The sequence below is a fragment of the Meles meles genome, chromosome 14, assembly GCF_922984935.1.
Source record: "Meles meles chromosome 14, mMelMel3.1 paternal haplotype, whole genome shotgun sequence".
Classification (NCBI taxonomy): Eukaryota; Metazoa; Chordata; class Mammalia; order Carnivora; family Mustelidae; genus Meles; species Meles meles.
This window is the reverse complement of record NC_060079.1, coordinates 84,487,930-84,509,999: the sequence shown is the minus strand read 5'-3', so window position 1 is coordinate 84,509,999 and position 22,070 is coordinate 84,487,930.

Below are 22,070 nucleotides of genomic sequence, written 5' to 3'. Positions count from 1 at the left end.
ACGGGCCAACAGCCACCACACGGTCGGAGAGTGCTGGGAGCAAGACACCGGCCGGGTTAGGTGCCGGGAACGGTGCAGGGCGCGCGGGAGGGAGGACACCGCAACAGGCCACCTGCACTCGGGGACAGGACGCTTACGACCGGGAGGATCTGAAGGTGGCGGCAGCAACGGACACGCCGGGAGCCAGCGAAGGAGCAGGGGTGCAGGCCCTCGGGGATGGGGAGGGCGCACTCACCCGGCACTGCCCGCGGGGGCCGACTGGTGGAGGGACGCCAGACAGAGGGCAGGAAGCAGCGGTCAGAAGGGGCAGCAGGCGAGGCGGCACGCCGGGGCCGAGGGGCGAGTTCAAGGACGGAGCGTCAACCGCGCTGAGCACTCCAGGACGGCAGGAGCACAGGGACTGGAAAGCCTCCACTGGACGCGGTGGTTCGGAGGGCATTAGTGACCATAGCAACACACGGTTTAATGCAACAAAACATCCTTTCCTGATGTCAACCTCAGGCTTGTGAGGAGGTGGTCAGAACGCGGGAAACAGCAGCTTCTTGTGGCCACAAGGTCACACAACAACCATGGACGTCCCGTGCCCCCCCCGCCCCGCCCCGGCCAAATCTGGGACATCACCTTGAACGTGGAACTAAATCGTGACGGTGACGGAGCACCGAATAGTCAAGAATCAGAGAGTCTGTGTAGATGTAAATAAAGAGTAAAGACACGGGGGAGAGAAAGCGCTTCCTCGCAGCGGGATGCCCACGTCTGTCTCTGTGTGACGTTCTTTATTGTGCTGGTGATCACCACACCAACAGTACTAACTCCCGAGGAACCGACACGGAAGGCACGAGGGGGTTGGAAAGTCACCCACAGGCGCAGGAGCCGTGGGCAGACCACGAGCGAGGAACCGAGCATGTCCACCGGTGGGATTACTAAGTACACAGAGCATGATGGAACTTTCCAGGAAAGCAGCCTGGGAGACAGTTCCCCAGCCCAGCGCTCAGGGCCAGCATGCCCAGGGGCCCAGCGGGAGACGCAGGACACTTGAGCCATAGCCCTGCCCACGTGCAGACGCCCCAGCAAATCCAAAGGTCAAGAAAGCCCAGGAAAAGCTGTGGACCTTTCCAGGTTGCAGAGCACAAAAGAAACAAGATGCCAACATGCCCGTGCTGGTCCCGGGTCGGGGCCGGCCGGGAAAGTGAACAGCTCTAAGTGTCAGCGAGCGTCGCCTGGGAGTCACGCCAGCACGGCCGAACCCCTCGCTGCATCCGAATCCCAGCCCAGCACGTCCCAGCTTGCCAGCCAGCCCCCGCCCCCGGCCCCGGCTCAGCACATCGGGGGCGCGGCTGAAAATACACATTTCTAGCAGGTTCCGGGAGATGGGGCTGCCGACCCAGGGACCTCACTGGGAGAACCACCCGATTAATCGTAGCGCGGGGTCGGTGTTAAATCCCCACGTCGACCATTATAGCACGTGAACGTGTTGGGGAGCCGCTCGTCTCGGCTCACGGGCAGGAGGCCTGACTCGCTCTCCAGTGGTCTGAACAGTGCGCGTGCGTGCACGTGTGCGTGCGGACGTGTGCGTGCGTGTCTATCTGTGTGCATGCATGCATGTGTGTGCGCACGGAGAGAGAACGATCAACGGTACAAGCTGTAATGTGAACGGAGCTAACAGGCAGGCAGAAGTTTACTGCATGGTTGTGGCTTCTGACACTGAAGTTACATAAAAATTTGCCAAAATCACGTAAAAATCAAATGCCTCCCTTCTGCAGCTCTTACCGAGGGGAGGCCTCACTAGCAGAGATCCGAAGTGTACTTCTGCACGCCTGGCACAGCACACCGAGGGCCCCGTGACACGCAGAAGGCCCAGCGGGTCGAAGAACCCTCGATCCGTAAGCAACCGCGTGTGCGTACCTGTGTCTGCGGAGAGGGTCGTCGGCTCTCAAAGCAACAACGCTGAGCGACGGTGTCCACAAGAACAGAATCACAGCGGCACATGGGAGACCGTGGGCTCTGAGCAAAGAGAAAGCCCTCTAGGTGTCTCCGCCGGCTTCGGGGAGCCCGGGCCGCACCGCTGGCCACGCCCCATGACACCACCGTACGTGTGCTCCCTGCGGTCATCCTCTCCAGCCAGTGGGGCCCAGGCCCTACCGGTCGTTAAAAACTTGGAACAATCCCCGACCCGATGAGGTGTCAGCCACGCACCCCAGGAAGAGCGAAGGGCGTCCTGTGTCTACAGGGAAGCCCACACAGCCCCGCAGCGGTTTGGCGCGGGACAAGTGTGTGGATGCGGACTTAGGGGGCCGCAGGGGCCACACACAGTCCCGCCTCCAAGTGCCCTCCCTGAGGTTCTCCTGGCCAGGCCTTGAACAGAACCGGAAAGGGCCGGCGGCTGTGTCTTCCGACGGGGCGCACAGCAGCTCCCTCTCTAACCCCTGGGGCCTGCCCCAAGGACCCCAGCTCTCCAACACCCCCCCAACACTCCAGCACGGCGTGTCCTAAGGGCACCCGTAAGACACAAGGGCTTCCGTGGAAAGACCACACATTGCCGTGGCAGAAGGGGCCAAGGGAGCCCCACTTCCATCGCGCGGCCACACTGAGCCGTCCATGCCCGCTGGCTGCCCAGCAGGCAGTGTGGACACTCAGGGAGGGTCTCAGCCTAGCGTTGATCCTCACTTTAACCCCCATCGTCACATGGCCCCGCTCATGACCGGCCTGTCATTTTGCTGACAACGCGCGAGGAGAGAAATCTTGCTACTGTTACAGGAACAGCCTGCCGGGCCGGTCCCCGCGGGGCAGTAAATTCTGTCACCTGTGCGGCGGGTGTCACAGAGACACCGAGCAGGCTGACACCGGCCTTTCATTCCCGGCGGGCAGGCTGATGGCAAGAGCCGCAGCCCGGTGCCCCCGTAGGGAGACAGGACGGGAATGAATGGCGCGGGGCGGTAGGCGGCGGGCGGGCTGCAGGGCCCAGGCTGGAGGCCTCCCGGCACTGCCGTCCTTGGAGAGCCTGAGGACTCTCCAGGCCCGCTCCGGCCTGAGCGGCTTTGCCCTGCAATGACTCAGACGTCCCCAGACGGGTTACGCGAGCCCCACTCCACAGCCGCGGGCACGAGTCACAGGCCCCTTCACCGACACTTGTCTTCAGCTCTTAGACTGGTAACAGAAGAGGAAGTCTGAGATAGGAAACACTTTTTTCCCAAATATCTCCTTCCTGTAAGGTTTGGGGGAACGTAGGTTTGAGGAAAATATTGCTTTGGAGCCCAAAGGAGCGCTGCTGGCCGGAGCGGCGCCCATGCCCCTCACTCAGAAGACCCCGGGCCCTGTGTCCGGTCAACTCCAGCACCTTCTGACCGTGGGACTGCAGGCAAGTCCGCAGTCCCCGGGCCGCTGTCCCCTCGTCAGCCACACGAGGGACCACGGCATCTTCCTCCCTGGTGCCTCGTGCAGATGAAAGGAAACAGGATTCGGCAAAACGCCGGGTACGCGGCAACCGCCCCATGAACATCGGCGATCTTCCTTCGTAAACCGGGCAGGACGCCCACCCGTCTGTGCAGCCCCGACCACGGCCCCATCTCCAGTCTCTAGAGCCGCGAGGCGAGTGCCCCGCCGCAACCGGGGGGCCGTCTCCCGCGACGCCCACCTCTGACCGCGCCCCTGCTTCCCTCCGTCAAAAATCTGAAATCTTAACAACTGAGGTTTCATTTGGGGCAAGAAAGCTCTTTTTCCAACACCGCTGTAGACAGCGAGGGAGCAGTGGGCCGAGGACTCAGACCCCAGGGCCCAGAAGAAGACGCCCGCCAGTGGGCCCCGCGGACACCCCATGCCCAACCCTCCTCGGGAGCGGCAGGAGGCGGTTGTCAGGGGCGGGGAGGGCCAAAGAACCTGGGGGGAGACCCCACCTCCCCCTCCCCACCTGTGACGATCCTCGGGTCCCAGAGTCTGGGCAGAGTGGACCGCAGGGATGAGTGGTGGCGGTGTGAGCTCCTCTCCAGGGCCCTGGGCCCCGCTCCTTCCCCGGGGACACGCGGGTGCGCTCCCGAGAGCCCCTACTCACCAGGCTCCCCCAGAGTGCATCCAGCACAGACTCAGGTTCGCATCTGCCTGCCGGCTCGGACCACGGCTTCCACGCTGGGCTCCGGGGCCCGTCGACCCCCACCCCGCACGGCAGACCTCCTCCCACAGACACGCTCCCTGGTGGCTCACTCCCCCGGGGAAGGTCGCCCGCCGGCACCCCGCTCAGCGCACCCCCGAACGCTGGTGTCACGCCAGCCTGGGGGAGGCCGACCTGCTGCTTCCCCGGGAGGCCCCGCAGCCCTACACAGCCCGCAGCAAGGGGCCGGGAGCCACGGCCGGTGCTGGACCCGCGGGGAAGCGCAAACACGTGTGCACCCACCTGCCGCCTCCCTCCGCTCAGCCCAGCGCCCTCCCCTGCCCCTCAAGACGAAAGCAGTCCAGCAGTCCGGTTCCACCAGACTCTGCCGCCACATCCGGCCGGGGGGGCAGGGGGAGGAAAAGGCTGGGGGTGGGGGGGGGCCGGGGTGAACACAGGAGGCCCGGGAAGGCTGAAGGCCCCGGCCAGGGCCACAGGCAGGGCACAGGCATCTCCCGCCCTGGGACCCTCCCGCCGAGCCGCACCCCTGCACACACACAGCCCCGCGGTGGAGCCCCACGGCCGCGCCCGCATCCTACTCACTGGCCGCTCTGCTGGCCGCTCCCGGGCTCTCCCTCCACAGGGCCTCGCGGCGCCTCCCTCTCCGCCACGTCCTTGAAGACGCCCCCGGCGGGGAGGCTGAGCCTGGGTGAGCTGCCTCCGGGAACTGGGAAGGCAACACGGGTCAGCCGGGGTCGCGACCCTTCGGTGACCTCTGCCCCTGCCGGCGGCCACGCCCTCTCCGCCTCCTGTGCTTGCACCTGACGCACCGGACCAGCGCTGGGGCGGGGGAGGCGAGGTAGCGCCGAAGGACTAAAGCTCTAAGAGTAGAAATCGAGCTCAGCAGGGGGGCGGGGGCCCGCTGTCCCCACAGCCGGGGCTGCCCCGCAGCAGGGGCCGCACAGGGAAGGGTCCCCGACGCCAGCACGGCCGGCACCCCGCGCCGCTCAGCAGGGGCGGGTGTCGACGTCCTGCTGGAAACGCACACATTTCAGGCCAAACGTCCCCCACCGTGGGGTCGGTGACACGCAGAGAGACGACTAGACGACCACCAGGGGGCGGCCTGTAAGGGAGGGAAGTCAGACCCGAACAGATGAGAGCCTGGGACCCCGCGAGACGTGCCGTGCTAAACCAGTCCCAGCACAGAAACAGACTCAGAGACCCGAGAACGTCTGGCGGCTGCCGGAGCGGGGGAGGGCGACGCGGGGGAGGGATGGACAGATGAGGGACATAGTCCCAGCTGTGCCACGGACGCGTCCGGGAGGAACGGCGCACGTGTGAAGCGTGGGGGCACCACGGGGACGGTGCTGTGTGGGGACAGGTGGGGACCGTGCTGTGATCACGTCATCACGCGTGTGACTCTCCCACTGCTCTGCTGTGCCCCTGCAGCTAGAATTCGGTCACTTTCCTTCAACCAACAGTTTCTTAAAAAGCAATTTTTTAAAAAGCAAGAGAAGCTTGATTCAAACGGCTAGAAATAAACTTAACTATAAAGTGAAAAACACAGTTGCCTTTGGGTGATTTCTATTTTCTAGTATTTTTTAACTTTACTCTAGATTTTATTTATTTTTTTTTAAAAGATTTTATTTATTTATTTGACAGAGATCACAAGCAGGCAGAGAGGCAGGCAGAGAGAGAGAGATGGAAGCAGGCTCCCTGCTGAGCAGAGAGCCCGATGTGGGGCTCGATCCCAGGACCCTGGGATCATGACCTGAGCCGAAGGCAGCGGCTTAACCCACTGAGCCACCCAGGTGCCCCTAGATTTTATTTTTATAAAGAAAACTAAACTTTTGAAATATAATGATTGCAAGGTGGATTTTACATGAGCAAGAAAAAGTTTTGTGTTTTTTTTTACTCATTTTTTTATTTTTTTATAAACATATAATGTATTTTTTAATCCCCGAGCAAGAAACAGTTTTATGGCCATTTCAAAGCCTGCAGAAACTGTGAGGTCGCCGCTGACGAGACAGACGAGCCCCGTGAAACTGTTCTGACCTGCCTCCGTTCACCTGGGTTCCAACCCACTCTGTCTTCCGGTCGCCGTGTCCCCGGTCCCACGTGAACAAAGACCCTTAGCCGTGGAGCTGAGTCATTACGTCTTTGAGAAGATGAGACAGGAACTTGCAAATGCCTTCAGTCCAGGAGACAGACTCGATCCACATCTGACCTGGGAGCATTTTGCCAGTTGAGGGCGTCTCAGAGCCTCCCCGGCCCCCACCCTCCCTGGCCCCCCCACACGCCCCAGGGCACCCGGAGGTGCGGAGAGAGAACCGGCGCCCGGCGCTCTCTGCCACGAGGCTGCCATCGGACGCGGCGTGGGAAGCCCGAAGTCCCTGCCGCTGACGTCACTAGACCTCGTCTCCGTGAGCTGTGCCGCGGGGCTGTGGTCAGTGAGCCCCAGGCTGGGCCTCCCCGCCTGCCCCCCATCTGCTCCCTGGGGCCCCCACTTTGTGCCCGGGAAGACGCTGTCGCACATTCCCACCCGCTGCTCTCGGTCCTGCGGGTTCTCGCCTGAGAGAGACGCCGTAGGAAATCGGCGTGTTCCGGAGAAGTGGACGGTCGGGCTCACTAAGCCGGGCTGTGTCTAAGCAGCACCGGCGTCCCCCCGCCCCCCGCAAGACCTTCGTTTCTGGCTCCACAGCTGTTCCCTCCACGCCGTGGCCTGCGGGACGGGGTGGGGGAGGGGCAGAGAGTGCTCAGTGCCCCAGCCCAGGGTGGGGGGTGCTTTCCGTCACCCCTCAGGCCCCTCGGCCCTGCCCACCTCCAGCTAGAGAATTCTTTTCCTAAAACGTCTCCCTTATGCCTCTCGAACGCTCTGCGCGCGTTCTGCCGGGACCCTCGTCTGCACGGGACATTAGAGCAGCAGGAACGGCCGAGCTGCTAGCCGATGTCGGGGGGTGTGCAAATCCTTCTCCCGCCGAGACCCCCGCTCCTCCTCGGTCGGCCCTGATGGCCGTGGCCTCCGAGGGTCTCCTTCCTCTCCCAGGAACCCAGAAAGCTTCCTAGGTCTGTGTGGCAGGCACGAGCAGGAGCGCGCACATGGAGAGCCTGGGGACGAGCACACAGCCTCCCCCGTGCCCTCCAGGAGACCTTCCCGACGCCGGCGAGGCCTGGGTGCTCTCCACCTCCATGTTCACATGGTGCCCGACCCTAGTGAGGAGCCACCCCACAGCCCGGCCAGCATCCCAGGCCACACGGAGTCTCCCCCAATACCAATGAGGGGGCGTCATCCCTTTCCTCAGGGACGGGTCACAGAGCACCCCTTTGTCACTTTCTGCAGGAACCATTGTCGGGAATCTGGTCAGTACAGAGCCCGGCTGTCTGGTGGGACGGGACCAGGTTCCCGGATGGCCCCAGGGAAGGAGCCACAGGAGCCTGACTGTCATTTCTGGTCCCACAGGGGAACAGGATACAGGCCCCAGGAGCACGCTGGGAAGGGTCAGCTCCTGGGGAGTTTGTCCGGGATGCTGGGGGCCCTAAGATCAGATGAGGGGCCCGTGCAGGGCTTCCCTAGAGCCATGGCCCAGGCTGTCGGTGTGTCTGGAAGGGAGTGAGGACACGAGGCCTCTTACAAAACCACTGGGACCGATGATGCTTCTGAGCCCAGTCAGAACACGGCCGACCTCCTTCCGGTGAAGGGGAAAGATTTCAAGTCAATTATCTTCTTTTTCTAAAGTCAGCTAGTGCCCAGGATGGAAGACAAAATGATCTGTTCCTTTCAAAAGAATAGAGCAATTTGTGTCTTTTTGAACGTCAAAGGTTGCAGTGACGATCGCGTGGCCTACTGCCTCAAGACGCGGTCTGTTCTGTGTCAGCTCTACGGAGTGACCACCCCAAATCCCAGCGTCAGCTCTGCGGTTCCTGTTTGCCCGCGCACATGAGGGAAACAGATTCCAGAAGACGTCCTTACAACAACAACCGAGTCAGACACCCTTCTCACAAACCCCACACGTTTTCCCATGAAGGTCGTCCTTTGTGGCTGGAGCATTCGCCGGGCCAATCACCACATCTCACCAAATGTAAGCTCTCACGACAGAGGGAGCCCAGGGTCAGACATAGCAAAATGTGGAAAAGGTCCTGCTAGGCTCGGTGAGCGACAGCCTCACTCACAGTCCCGCGAGTCCCACCTCATCCTCCCCACTGTGCGGATATGCAAAGCCACACTGGGAGGTGAAGGCAGTGGGGCCAGGAGCGCCCCGGGCCCCGGGCTCCCCCGCACACCTGCCCCTGCTCCCGCTGCTGCCGGAAGGGACGGTCACGCTCGGGCTGCAGCACCCAGCTGAGGTTGAGCCAAGTCCCATTTCCTGCTAAAGGAGACAGACACCATTTTAATAAAGACGACTGGACTCCGATGAGAACACTACCTGCCACGAGTTGAGAAAAGGCCCCCTAATATTACGACCTCGCGGCCCAGGAGAGACGCAGCCCGTGGGTTCTATCGTCTGACCCATTTTCTGCAGAACTGCACAGCCAGAGACCACTGATGACGGCAGCTGCAGCCCAGGGACAGAGCCCACTCTGCCCCCATCACGGCCCACCCCGCTGGACAGGAACCAAGGGGGCACACTCACTCCGATCGCACCCCCACACCTCACTGAGTGCCAGGACCTCTGAAGCTCCTCCCTGCCTCCATGCAGGAGGATGCAAGCCCCCTTCCCGGGCACGGACCATCTCTCACGCTCCTCTCCCCAGAGAGGGGTTCACAGGCAGCTCTCTGCGGGTGCAGACATGGCCGAGGTCCGTGGGGCAGGAGTCGGGGTGGCCGGCATGGCTCTGACGATCCTACGAGGTTCCTGTGCCAAGTCCCAGAAGGTGAAATTCTGCCTCCAGGCCTCTGAGTTACCATGAAGGCACTTGGGCAGAGGTACGAGGCAGAACCCTCGTTTTTTACTTGGTTTGTGGTTGACGTATCAAGACAAGGCCTGGGCCTCCCTTTGTCCTCCTGCTAGGGGCCCACAGATGCGGGGGGCAGGAATTCGACCTTGCACGCACCAGAGGTTGGCTGTTTTTTGGGTGTGTGTTCCTTGAAAATGAGAACGTGAGGATTTAAACAGACCCAGGAAGCAGCACAAATAATTCCTTTATTTTCAGAAGGACCCAAGGCCAAGAGAAGTAGCTATGGGGTCGGGAGTGGAAATAAAAGGGTGATTTCAAACAACTGACAGGTCCCAAAGAAGAAAGAAGCCAGACAGTCCCACGCAAAGGTGACACACCGGTCCTAGAGACCGGCAATGACCCAGGGTGAGAGATAATCGGGCAGTGAGACACCACACACCGCACTCCGCGTTTCAATACTCAGTGCTGGCTTTGTGGGCGCTGTTAGGTTTTCCTTAGTTCATATTTTTCCTTTAAATTCACATTTTCAAATCTTTGCTTCAAATCAAAGGATAACAGTAAAAACCCAGCTAGAATTATTTGAGTAAAACCAACTGGACGAGGGTTCTGGTTGTAAATCGTACCCTCACGACACACTTTCCGTAACACTGAAGATGCCTGCCGTATCAGGCAATGCTGAGAAATGATCTCTGATCATAATTCCAACCCTCCTCTCCCGGAATAAGCACCCTCGTAAGTCCTTAAACACAATTCCAAGGATATCCAAAACCGCGTGTAGGAACCAGATTCTCCGTGTTGGGCAGACACGACTTGTAGGACGGTAAGAATCCTGCTACCCAAGCCTTCCGCCCAGGGCCAGGAACTTATCTCCTAAAACGTCATCTTAACTTTACAAAAAGAGAAGAACTGATATTCTGAGAATGTAACCAATACCTTCCAGAGAGCGCTCAGTCATTTCCTTCACTTTTTACGACAAAACCTCCCGGGCCCGGCCAAAGGCGTCAGCCACACGCGCCAGCGTACATGGAAACCGGGGGTAGTACAGAGCAGCGTGGCCAGGTCTACGTTCCAGGAACCTGCGATCTTCCGGAAACACTTGGAGGAAGAGTTGCCCATCGGGGCCACGCCATGCGCCCCACGTGCACGATGCAGCGGAACACGAGGCTCATGAGGGTCACGTACCGGCGGCCAGCACGGGGCCACCCGCTGAGTATGAGCTCTGAACTGTCACGGCCCGCGGCCACCGGAGGGCGTCGCCGTCTGGCCAGCTTGGAGCTGGGTGCCCGCGGCACTGGAAATCCACTGGACCAGACCCCAAAGCTTCAGAGGGGCCGCGGCCACGCAGAGCCGGTGGAAACAGAGCCAGACCGGGAGCACCGGAGGCAACTTCCAACGGGTCACCGTCTGCCTAACGGCCTCTGACACTGTTGGCCTTGGCTGCCAGCATTTCACAACAGCCCATTCCGGACCCGGTTTTTATACCTGACCTCGTTCCAGTGACCAAGAGTCTACGGTCTTCATCCACATCCGATTCCCGAAAGAGGAGGAAGACGTGCAGACACCCGTTCCCTACCCCATGTGTTTCCCTGTCTGGCAGAAAAGCTGGTCGGGCCGAGGGAACCCAGACCCCCTGACAATCAGGACTCAGAAGTTTCTGTGATGGGAATGGGGGATGGAGCTCCTGGGACACGAAATAACGAGGAGCCTTCGGCTTTATTTGCAGGCACCTAGGCGTGAATCCTGTCCCCCGCTCAGATGGGTCACCTTGTGTCAGGCAGCGTAAGACCCGACCAGTCACACCGGAGCATTCCCGTGTCTTCCTCTCGGGATTCCCACCCCCTTTTCTGTCTCTCTCCCTCCTCCACGTGACAGTCCATTTTGCAGAGAAACAAACCATTAGAGGACACGGAGCCACAGGAGCAGGTCCCACGGCGTCAGCCTTCATGCCCCTGAGGCTCCGACCGCCCGGCACGGGCACCCTGCACCCACCACGCTCGTGGGCCCCTGGCCTCCCTGCCTCTGCGGGAGCCGCTCGGCTGGACTGCCCCGTGTCTGCTCTCCAACCCCTCCGGTCTGCGTGTCCGACCTCCAAGTGCCTGGGCTAGGCGCCCCCTGCGTCTGCACTTAGCCGCCCGGCACCCACACCCTGTGTCTTCAGAAAGAAAGGAGCAGCTCCTCTTCCCACAGACATGGCCGCCCGTCACAGGGCTGGGTGGGGAGGACAGCAGGGGACAGAGGGCCTGGCCGGGGAGGGCGTCTTTGCCTTTTCTCTGCCTCAGGACGCTCAGCAGACCTTCTCTGCCAAGGGACACCGACCCTCCGTGCGATGCCCATTCTTGGGGCCCAGCCTGCACACTGCTTGGGTGGAGGTTCCCTGCTCCTCAAAATGCCTATCTCTGCCACGTGACACCAACAATGCCCTCATGTGCCCCAATGGTCATCCCTCGGCAGCGACATCTCCATGCTCGGGGCCGTGGGCAGAAAAAAGGCTCTCAGGCCGTCCAGGGGAAGGGACAGTAAGTGTAACTTCCTTTTATCTTTTTTTAAATAACCGGAGAGAAAAATCAGGCACAAGACCAGAGTCCCAAGCGACCACCTTCTGCTTTCCAGACACCTGCCCCAGCCCGGGCTTGCCCTGCTGGGATTGCCGGTCACGCACCCCCAGGGGAACCCTTTATTCCCCCGCCAGGTGGCCAGGAGCATCCCAGGCAGAGAAGAGGCAAAGCCACGTTAAAATAGGAATTATTCAAAGGAGAACTTCTCATCAAGACCACGAACTAGTTAGAGAACGTGGCGATTTCCCGGCGGAAGCTGCCGTGCTACCTGGCTGTGCCGGGAACAGCGCACAAAGCCGATTTCCGCACGCTTCCTTCCACAGCGAACGCCCTCCAGAACTTTCCTGGACCATCTCCTGTACGCGAAGCTGAACGCTGATCCTCCGGCAATTAGCGACCTTGGCTTTCACACGAGCTCCGCCTTCACACGAGAACGGAGCCCCCACGCTCGGGGGGAGGAAGTCGGCAGGAGCCTGTCAGGGCTTTTCCCGACCAAGGATACAATGAACGCCAAGAGAATCCTGGCCTTTTCCCCCCGAAAGTGAGCGTGAAATGGACTTTAAGATCAGATTATCAGGTGCTCGTGGTATCGAGAGCACAGACCGCCTGCAGCGTGAAGCGTGTACAACTAGAATCCTGCTCGGAAGACCCGAGCTATTTGCCGGAGGTGAACACACAGAGGTGTGTTAAGCAAAGCATAAAAACATACACTTGTGGAAGCTAATTGGATAATGACACGCATTTTACCACACCTGTCAGTTTCCACTGTGCCTTCGACGTTCTTTGGTTAAGCACGCAATTTCATTGTTCAAATACCCAAACAACACAAAAATACCTGCTCGCCAGCCTTGGCCCAGCGCACGCCCCTGCCTGTCTGCGCGCAGATAGACGCGCCCGCCGCTCCCTTGCGCTCTGCTTTCTGCTGGTTTCCACGGGTGGGCGAGCCGCTCGCCGACGCTGTGCCTCTCAAACTCTCAAAGTTCAGTTTAAAATTGCACGCTGGCGTTTCCGACTCTATTTCGGCTCCTTCCATCCCAAACTGAGGGTGGGCTTTGCAAAGCCCTCAGCGTAAGCTGGAAAAACACATGACTCCGTGCGACCGTCACAAAAAAGGGAGCCTGGAGTGAGACTACCAGCAGACATAAAAGGACCGAGCCGGCCCCACAATCAAAATCCAGCAAGGGGGACATCATTCTGACCCGTGCTATGCGGCCCACGTCCTCCTGCTCGCTTCTCAGCAGGAAAACGGCTTTTTCTCTCTCCACCCCCTCCTCTCTCTTTTCTCTCTTTCTCTCTCTTTCTTTTCTCTCTCTCTCTCCCTCTTTCTTTCTCTCTCTCTCTCTCTGTCTCTCTCTCTCTCTCTCCTTGTGCATGGAATGCTATTCAGCGCCAAGAAAATGGAACTTAAGCAGCAACCCCAAAACAACCCCAAACGAACAGCCAGAGGCTCCTCCCATGAAGAACCTTCCTTGCGCACCCGCAGTCTCCGTTAACCGGACGTCTCACTGCTTCCTTACGCTCACAGCTCTGCGTTCAATGCGCCAGAAAAGGACACTCATCTCCCCGGCCCTGGCCCCTGCGTCTGGGTCCGGGAGCACCAGGGCTGTTTGCACAATCCGGCAAGAACACGGGGCTGGCACACATCTCCACCATCACCAAAACGTAACTTTTTACCAACTTGAGAGAGAGAACAAAAGTCACCATGGCCCAAGTGGCAGCCGTCAGCGACGCATCCGTCGGCGGCGACCCCAGCCCCCCCGAACCCCACGGCAGCCTACTCCCACACGGGGGGCTTCCGAGCCAAGTTCACAAACACGCGTCTCACCGGGAGACACAGGCATGCTGCCTCGGGGGCACACGGCGCCCCGTGCCCAGGAGCTGAGTCCTAGGGGAACATCCCAGCGGCCCCGCACACCCACACCCCCCCTCGGGAGGGTCCCAAGCCGGCTCAAGGGCAGAGCGGCCGTGGCCTCCACCTGTGACCCAGCCGGAGTCGCCGGCCCCGACGCGCTCCCCCTGCACCCCCCCCCCACTCGGCAGAAAAAGCACAGCAGGACGTACCGCCCCCCTACGCCCCCCCCCCGACCACGGACGCCCCCTCCTCCTGCCGGGGGCACCCAGCAGCCTACCTGCCGTGGCCGTGTGCAGCTGCCGGGCTGGTCCAGGGCTCTGGGACGCTCTGGTCCTCGTGGGCACCGACAGCCTGCGTCTGCGAGTGACGAAGGTCCCGTGGCAGCCAGCTGGGTCTCCGGCAGCCGCCGCGGCCCTGGCAGCGACGAGCACAGCTGGAGACCAGCCACAATCAGCCGAGGGTCGTGTGGCGGCAACCCAGCGACACCCGACCCCGGGGAGCAGACCAGCCCAAGTCCCCTTGCAGAGGGAGGCTGCGAGCCCACGTCGCCGAGCGCCACGTTCCTTCTTCAAGATCGTTCCAGCCAGCCCGTTCGAGCTATTTTTACTGTACCATAATGCACTAGGTCTGGCTTTTACCCTATTGAAAGAGCATGAATATATTATTATCCACACAAAAGAGCGGGTTATTGTTTATGAATTACCAGCCTTCCCAGCAACAAAGGCTATTTTCATAAGAAAACTCAATTTCATTTTAGCTCCAATTTGATTACCAGCTGAAGAAAAGACGGTCTGCCCTAGCCCTCAAAGGATTTTTATTCATACCATTGAATGGGCTTTATTGCTTCCTTTTCAAACTGACGTAGAAAGCTTTTAGAGTAAAACATTGACAAAAAATTATTGCGCTGCTATTTTGTGCAATAACAGAGCAGAAGAGGGCAATGATTTCTCCGCCATCCTTCACGGTACTTCAGAATAGCAGCGGCTGGCATTAATGACAGACCGGAGAGAGGACACAAGCTAAGGTCTCACAATGCACGTCAAATCTAAATGATCACTATACATTGAAAAGCCCCCAAAAAAGCCCACAGCTGATTGATTCACGGCTTTCACAAGAAAGACAGGCTTGAAGACTTCATTGCACCACAATTTACTCGGAATTATCATAAAAATGAACGTAGAGGCTGAATGTCACCCGGCGCGCTCCAAAAACACACAGCCGGGGACAAAGTGCAGCAGGCGTTCACGCCTCTCGCGGCCGCAGCTGAGGGCCGCTGGGTCCCCGCGACGGGCTTGACTCGCCGCTGTCGTGGGGGCCGGGCTCGACCCGGGCCCCGTGGAGCAGCGTCGCCGCCTGTTCCGGGACAGCCTTCCACTGAGAGCGGGAAGATCACGGCCACAGGTGATGCCCGGCGCCCCAGATGCCGGACCCACTCGCCGCGCACCCGGACCGGCTGTCCTGGGGCTGCCCGGAGGCTCCTCGTCTGCCTGCTGGCGTGTTTCCCTTCCCCGAGGAAGCAAGAAGTTTGCAAGGACTCAGCTGCTCGCAAAAGCAGTTTGGGGGCAAACGCTGAAATGATAACCAGGAGCGACTGCTGAGATGGCTCTCTCCACGCGCATGCCACTTCTCTTTTCATTAAAATTTGAGCAGTAATGGCTAAGCTAGCAGGGGCGCCGCAGAAACCTGCCCTTGATTTGATGCAAACAGAACACTCGGTGCAATAAAGTGGGGTCCCTGCACGCCCCCCCCCACCCCATGGCCAGCGCCCACCGGCGCCTCGGGCAACACGGGAACGGGACCGACTGGGGCTGGAAGACGCCCTGAGAAATTGGCCTGTCCCTCCGTCTGGGACAGCTGCTCCACGGGCCCGCCCAAGAGGCACAGCTGGGATTTGAAGTGAGGAAGGAGTGTGTCGTCCTCAGTGTGGTAGTGGGAAAGCAGTGTTCAGCCAGACCTGCTTGCTTAGAAGCGGGCCAGGAGGCGACACCCAGCAACAGCCGGAGGGAAGTTTCATGCTGTCGGCACAGCGGACGGGGGAGAAGTTTGGCCGAGCGCACTGGGAGGATGACCTGACTTTTCCCTGCCCCTCCGACTCGGCGGAGCCTGACTGATTCAGAGGATCTGCCCTTTATACGCGCTGTGCCGATCTCCAGGCGGCCGTCTACACTACACTTGTCGCAAGCAATAAGGCAGTCTGTATCTGAAATCAAGTACGACTTTTTAAAAGATTGGAGGAAAAATAAAAAGCCCATTACTCGTGGGGGAAGAACCAAACCAGACAAACCAAAGACAGGTGAAACTAGCCTGGACGGCCGTTCCGTATTTCAAAGTCTGAGGAACACACCTCCTGTGCCGGAGCTCCCCCCACCCGGCAATCGGGCCAGCAGACCTGCCCTGTGCACTAGCCCACGGGATGATGCCGCGTTGGGATTTTCGATGACGCCCCCCCTTGTCTATCCGGAGCAGCCCGGTGTCTGCTCACAGCGTCGCAACTCCCACAGCAACAGCCAACTTCCCTCGAGCGCTCCCGGGCTCTAGCCAAGCCTTGGGCCCTGGGCTGGTGACATGAGCTGGCGTCCCGGGAAACCGCCGGCTCTGTTCCTAAGATACAGACCAGTCCACGTTCGAATATCCCTCAAGTCTTTACGGCAGTGATGTTTCGTGATCTGCTGAGAACCCCGAGCCAGTGCTCCCAGGGGACACGCGGGCCGGCTTCCTACAAGCCTCTGCTCACGGCGCTGGCACAACCCGATCAAACCATGTCCAAACCCGTCGACCCGATCATGCTTTGTGGGACGTGTGTTTCCATTTCAAGACACGTTAATATACGCCGTCCGTCCAGACGCTGCGCTCGCGGCTGCCAGCGGGGACTGGGGCCGCACCGAGGCTTCTCTGACTCACACACGTGCTCTCCACGAGGCTCCCCACCGCCTCTGGCTTGCAGACTCAGACGGCAACTTCACACACCAAAAACACCCAGAAACTGAGCTGACGGTGTGGCTCTAAGACCCTGACACCGATGCGTTTTTTAAGCACAAGGACCAAACCAGGACCAGGGGTATAGTGATGGTCACCTTCGCTGGGCACCGTCAAGTTTCTCGCCCCGCAGTGGAAAATCTGCAGTTACCCCTGAATATTAGTAAGTAGGCGAGTTCACAGCACAGGCTACGGGACCCCGAGGATCAGCCTCATCGTTTTCTGACTTGAGGCCGTCTGCTGTTGTGTCCGCCCACAGCGCACACACAAGCCCTGGCCCCGTGTGACTGTGAACACGCGGACTGCAGGATAAGCGAGGTCGTGCAGGCAGACCTCATGTGACAGGACCAGCAGCCTGATGAGAAGAAAAACGGCTCTCCCCACCTCTCCGCACACGCGCCCCAGGACAAGCCGTGTGCAGGCCAAGAGGTGTGTGCAGGCCAGGGGGCGTGTGCGGGCCAGGAGGCGTGTGCGGGCCAGGGGGCGTGTGCGGGCCAGGGGGCGTGTGCCCACTGCACACCTGGGCTTGGACTTCAGCCCTCCAGAGCGGCGAGGCGCTCCAGGCTGCTCTGTGCGCTGCCCAGCCCATGGTATTTAGTTGCAGGAGCCCAAGCTGAGACGAAAGCGAGTGCTGGAACAGGGATGTGGCCTCGTCCGTCACCCAGTACACACGTGTGAATGTATTTCTCCACTGGCGTCCACGAGGAACAGGACAGGCACTGACTGGATAGACGCAGAGCGAGCGAAGGTGTGGGCCACACCTGGGCATCACTAGCCTGGGTCCCAGGGGAAGGTGACCCTGAAGGCTGGTGAGAGAGGGACAGAGTTCCCAGGTGGCAGGTCAGCCTGGCTGAGCGGGGTGTGGGGACAGCAGTCTGGGAGCCCGCCGGCCAGTGGGGCCCAGGGGCCCACCAGACACAGGGGCAGCTGTGTGCCTTGCTGACGTCACAGTCACCTGGGGAGCTTAGGTGAAGCACAGGGTTCTGGGTCCGCCTTGTTGCGAAGCCCCGGAAATCTGCTTTTCTTTTTTTTTTTTTTTTTTAAAGATTTTATTTATTTATTTGACAGAGAGAGATCACAAGCAGGCAGAGAGGCAGGCAGAGAGAGAGAGAGGGAAGCAGGCTCCCCGCTCAGCAGAGAGCCCGATGTGGGACTCGATCCCAGTACCCTGAGATCATGACCTGAGCCGAAGGCAGCGGCTTAACCCACTGAGCCACCCAGGCGCCCCAAAATCTGCTTTTCTAACTCTCTGCCCCGGCGGCCATATTATTCCTGAAGCCAGAGGAGCACAGCTGTCACTAGGCAGGTGAGGGCCACGCGACCGTTTGGCCAGCACTGGATAGAACCACCGTGCACAACAGGTAAATGGCAGGGTCCTGAGATGAGCTTCCCCAGGAGAACGGTGGCCCCTCCCTCCCCCGGCGGGAGACCCCACCCACTGCCCCCCCTGGGATGCCGACCTCCAGCCAGGCCGCCCGCTCGGCTCAGAGAAGGCCCTCCTGTGCGGCCCAGGCTTAACTCAGAAGGAGGGTGTTTTTAGCCTTGGGTAAGGCTCACCTCGGGGGATGAAGGAACCCACAAAACAGTCAAGACGCGCACCCCTCATACTGACTTCATGTTCAGAATAAATGCAAAGGGACCTTGGAGAAAGAAAGGAAGCATCTTCTGAGCTGTCGTGGTGTCCACAAAGCCAGAAAGAGCTGACCAGGTAGATGTGCGATTTGCTTGTGGGACGACCGGCTGAGCCTCCCACTCAAACTAGGGACTGGCTTGTCTTCGGATTTCCAGACTGCGGCACCTAACAGCTGCTCGGGGGGAAAACCCGGCACCACACGCCTTCAGACAGCACGGAAGGAGGCGCTATCTAAGAAAAACAGAATCCTGGGGCGCCCGGGGGGCTCGGTCGGTGAGATGTCGGCCTTCGGCTCGGGTCATGATCCCAGGGTCGGGCCCCACGTCAGGCTCCCTGCTCGGTGGGGAGCCTGCTTCTCCCTCCGCCCCTCTCCCTGCTTGTGGCTCTGACAAATAAATTAAATCTTTAAAATAAGAAAACCTTAAATGTGGCTTCACATGTTGACTAAGGGCTAACACCAAAATTTATAAAATTAGGAAACATGACCATGAATTCAAATATCATGGATTTGATTATGTTAAAAATAAATGAATACAAGGTCTTTAAAACTCCAAGGTCTCACATTTTCAAACAGTTTCTGCCTTGGTCTTCTCCCACCCCAGCCCCGCGCGCACACAAACCCGCGCCCGCACACTCTCGCCCGCCTTTCAGCGTTGGAGGCGAAGGAGCCGGAGCGCTGGTCCGTGCGGAAATGTTGTACTCGCGAAGCAGTTCTTCAACCATCTAAAACCAATAACCACATCAGTGGGGCTCCTAGAAGTCCTATCGTGTCGTCAAGAGGTTCAGAGTGTCCCCGTCCTCTGTCCCGACGTTTCTGCCCTCCATGCGAAGTCGAGCCCCGTCCCCTGGAAAGGCAAACCCCGCCACAGAGCACAAGTAAGGAGGCCAAAGAAAACGAAATACTCACGTTCGCACACGCAGTGAAGTCCCTGGAGTCCAGCCGCAGGGTGACCCCTCCATCCCTGCTGACGGGGACACACATCACTAGAGCGCACGACCTAACACGGCTCCAGGTCTCCTCCGAGCAGCCGGGCGGCGTGGGAAGACATCATTTCAAAGTGTGGTGCGTCGCACGAGACAGTCCGCGGACACGAGCACTCACGAAGCGGTGACTGTCACGGAACCTGCTCCTCGCCCGCAGCCCGAGAAGCGCACCTGAAAATTACACCAGGGGAAGACACTTCCGACTTTCATGCATTGTCCGGTCTGGATCTCATTCTACTCTGTCTCAAAACTATGATCCCGTCCTCCCGTTACCAAGAGAGATGCCTGCCCCTCCTATCTCCTCTTTGATCCCGTCCTCCCGTTACCAAGAGAGAGAAGGCAGCTCCTTGCAGCTGGCTCACAAGCCCTTAAAATAAATGCACGTGAGCGCCCGAGTCCCCCTGGGACGAGCCACCGCAGCCGCTGGTCCCACACACACAGCGGTAAGAAATGAGCCGCATTCAACCTAAAGCATCAAATTACCCCATTTCGGAAATTTCTATTTAAAATCCTTCTGGATTTCGACAAGCGTCTTCTGAACTTGCCCAGTGATGGTGCTCCAGGGATGGGTGCTGGTTTCAAGCCTCCGGGGGTGCTGGGGAGGACACGTGGCCATCGGATCCGGGACACGCAGCGGCTACACCTGTCTGCCACCTGAAGGGGCAACCACGCCCCCAAATGTGCGCGGGGTCTGCCTCCCCGGGAGTCTCCCTCTCTCCCACAGCGCGCATCCAGACCACCTGGAGAGTGGCACAGGTGACCCAGCTCCGCTCACGCACGCGGGAGCCTTCCTGCTGCAAGACGGTGCGGGCTGGTCCTGCGATGGGTTCTGGGACAAGCACAGTTCCAACAGGAGGGACACATGGCTTTGGGGCTAGGAACACATGGCAGCCATCAGCCTTGGGGCAGTCGCGTGCTTCCCAGGACGGTCTAACGGTCATTCTCCGGCGCCGACTCCGTGTCTTCTCATGCAATCCAGTTCTGACACTAACCACCCGGTCCGCCCGTCCCCACCAGTGAAGGGCTCCATCCTGCAAGACGGCCAGCCCCCTCAGAAGCCAGCGCCCCCGTTCTGGGTTCCCAGGTCACCTGCACTCCTGCTGAGCCAGGTATAAATTTGGGGTCCCTTCCGACTCAGTAACCTGCTGTAACTCCTGTAACTCAGGAAAATGCCGTTTGGGATTATGGGGTTTATAAAGGATGCAGATAAACAGGCAGATGAAAAGGTAGCCAAGTCTGCCAAGTCTGGGGAGAGGGTGTGCACAGAGCCCCTGCTCTCTCCAGGCAGGCAGGCCACCCTTCCGAACCGCCGATGTGCCCACCGCCAGGAAGCCTTTGCAGCCTCGGAAGCCCAGGGTTTTATCTGGAGTTGGAGTGACTGAGCTCAATCTCCACCCCTTTCCCCTCCCTGGAGCTTGGGGGGAGACTGAAATCCTAACACTTCTACCTAGTGATTGCCTCCTGGGGCAGGAGTCAGCGCAAAAACTCAGGTATGGCAAAGGGGTTTATATAACAAAGGATCCTCTGACGGTTTAGGGTTTTCTAGGGTTTTAGGATTCCTAGGGTTTTAGGATTTCTGGGCCAGGTCCTGGGGACAAAGACCAAGCGCATTTTGAATGGACCCACTAGGGCGTCTTGCAAGCCCACAGCCCTGCACCATCACCGGGTGCGCAGTAGTTCTGCAGCCCTCTCCGGGCTTGCCGGCAGCGCTGGCCTGGCTGGGCCTTTCCGGAACACGGGGCTGAGGCAGGAAGGGCAGAGGTGACTCAGGTGGACGAGTCAGTACAGGAGCCGCTTTGCCTTGGGGGTGCTTCCCCTGGCCAGCCCCACACGAGGGCCTGCCCCGTCCGCGCCTGCCCAGCCAGCACAGCGGGCCCAGGGCCCGAACATATGCCCCTTGCCACGCACGCCCCTCAACCAGGGCACACCATGGGCTCACGACGGGGGGAGCAGCCTCTGTGGTGGGAATGGGCCGGAGACTGAATGCAAACACGGGCTAGCACGCCCGTGTGTCAGTGTGGTTCTTGCCGCACGCCGGCTGGAGTGGGGTGCGGCCACCTGGGCATGACAGGCGAGAGGATTTGAGCGGTAATGCTCACCACCACCAAAGGTGGGCCTGTGGAGGATGGTCAAGCTTCTTCAGGACCCAGACGGCGGAGGTGCAGAGATCTACCGGGCATCAGCGCCCATAGCCACGGAGGCCGAGGTCCCACCGCCCGCTTTCTGCAAGCTCGAGCCCCAGGAGAGCACGAAAGACAGGTCCAAGGCCTGGGACCCAGGAGGGCTGAGGCTCCTCTGCCAGGCACAGAGGAGATCCCACGTGCCCTCCTGTTTGCTCTAGTCAGACCCTGCACAGCCCGGAGGAGGCCGCCCACCAGGGAAGGGTGCCCTCCGCGCTCGGCCCCAGTTCAAACGCTCATTTCCTCCAGAAACCCCCAGAGCGCTGTCCCCCGGCGTCCGGGCCCCCTGTGCGGTAGGAGGATTACACGTCTGAGCCCTCGGCGCCCACAACCACCCCACAGAGTAGGGTTACCGCTCGCTCCGCTGTGGGCGTGGGGTCTGAGTGCAGGGGTGAGCAGTTCTGCTGAGAAGCGGTGGCCACGGGACTCCCGAGAGTGCCAGCCCATGCGGGAATCTTTCCTAGTTCAGTCCCTTCCCTTCCCCATGGCACCTGCCTGCACCTTGGATGCTCGCCGGGACCTGCCTGAGCGAGAGGCTCCTGGGGCGCCCGAGCATCCGTCCTCAGGCCAGACGGGGGTGCGAGCCAGCGGGGCACCCACGGCCGGGTTGGAAGCCCAGGAGGGGCCCGGTTTCCCGCCACTCAGACCTCACGTGTGTGATGCCCTCACTCCACGCAGACGGGACCACAGTCCAGCTCAGGATGACCTAACTGTCGGCAAGGCCCCCGTGCTAAGTGGGGGATCCCAGAGCCACAGACCTGGCATGTCTCTGAACCATACCCACATCCGGACTTGCCGGTACCTAGTCGCCTCCCTAAGTTCCCAGCCACCTGAATAGCACAAACCAGAACCTGTTATTACGAGGCAAGAGCCTGACGCCCTCCCACTGCTTCCCCACCATCCTCCCAGGGGC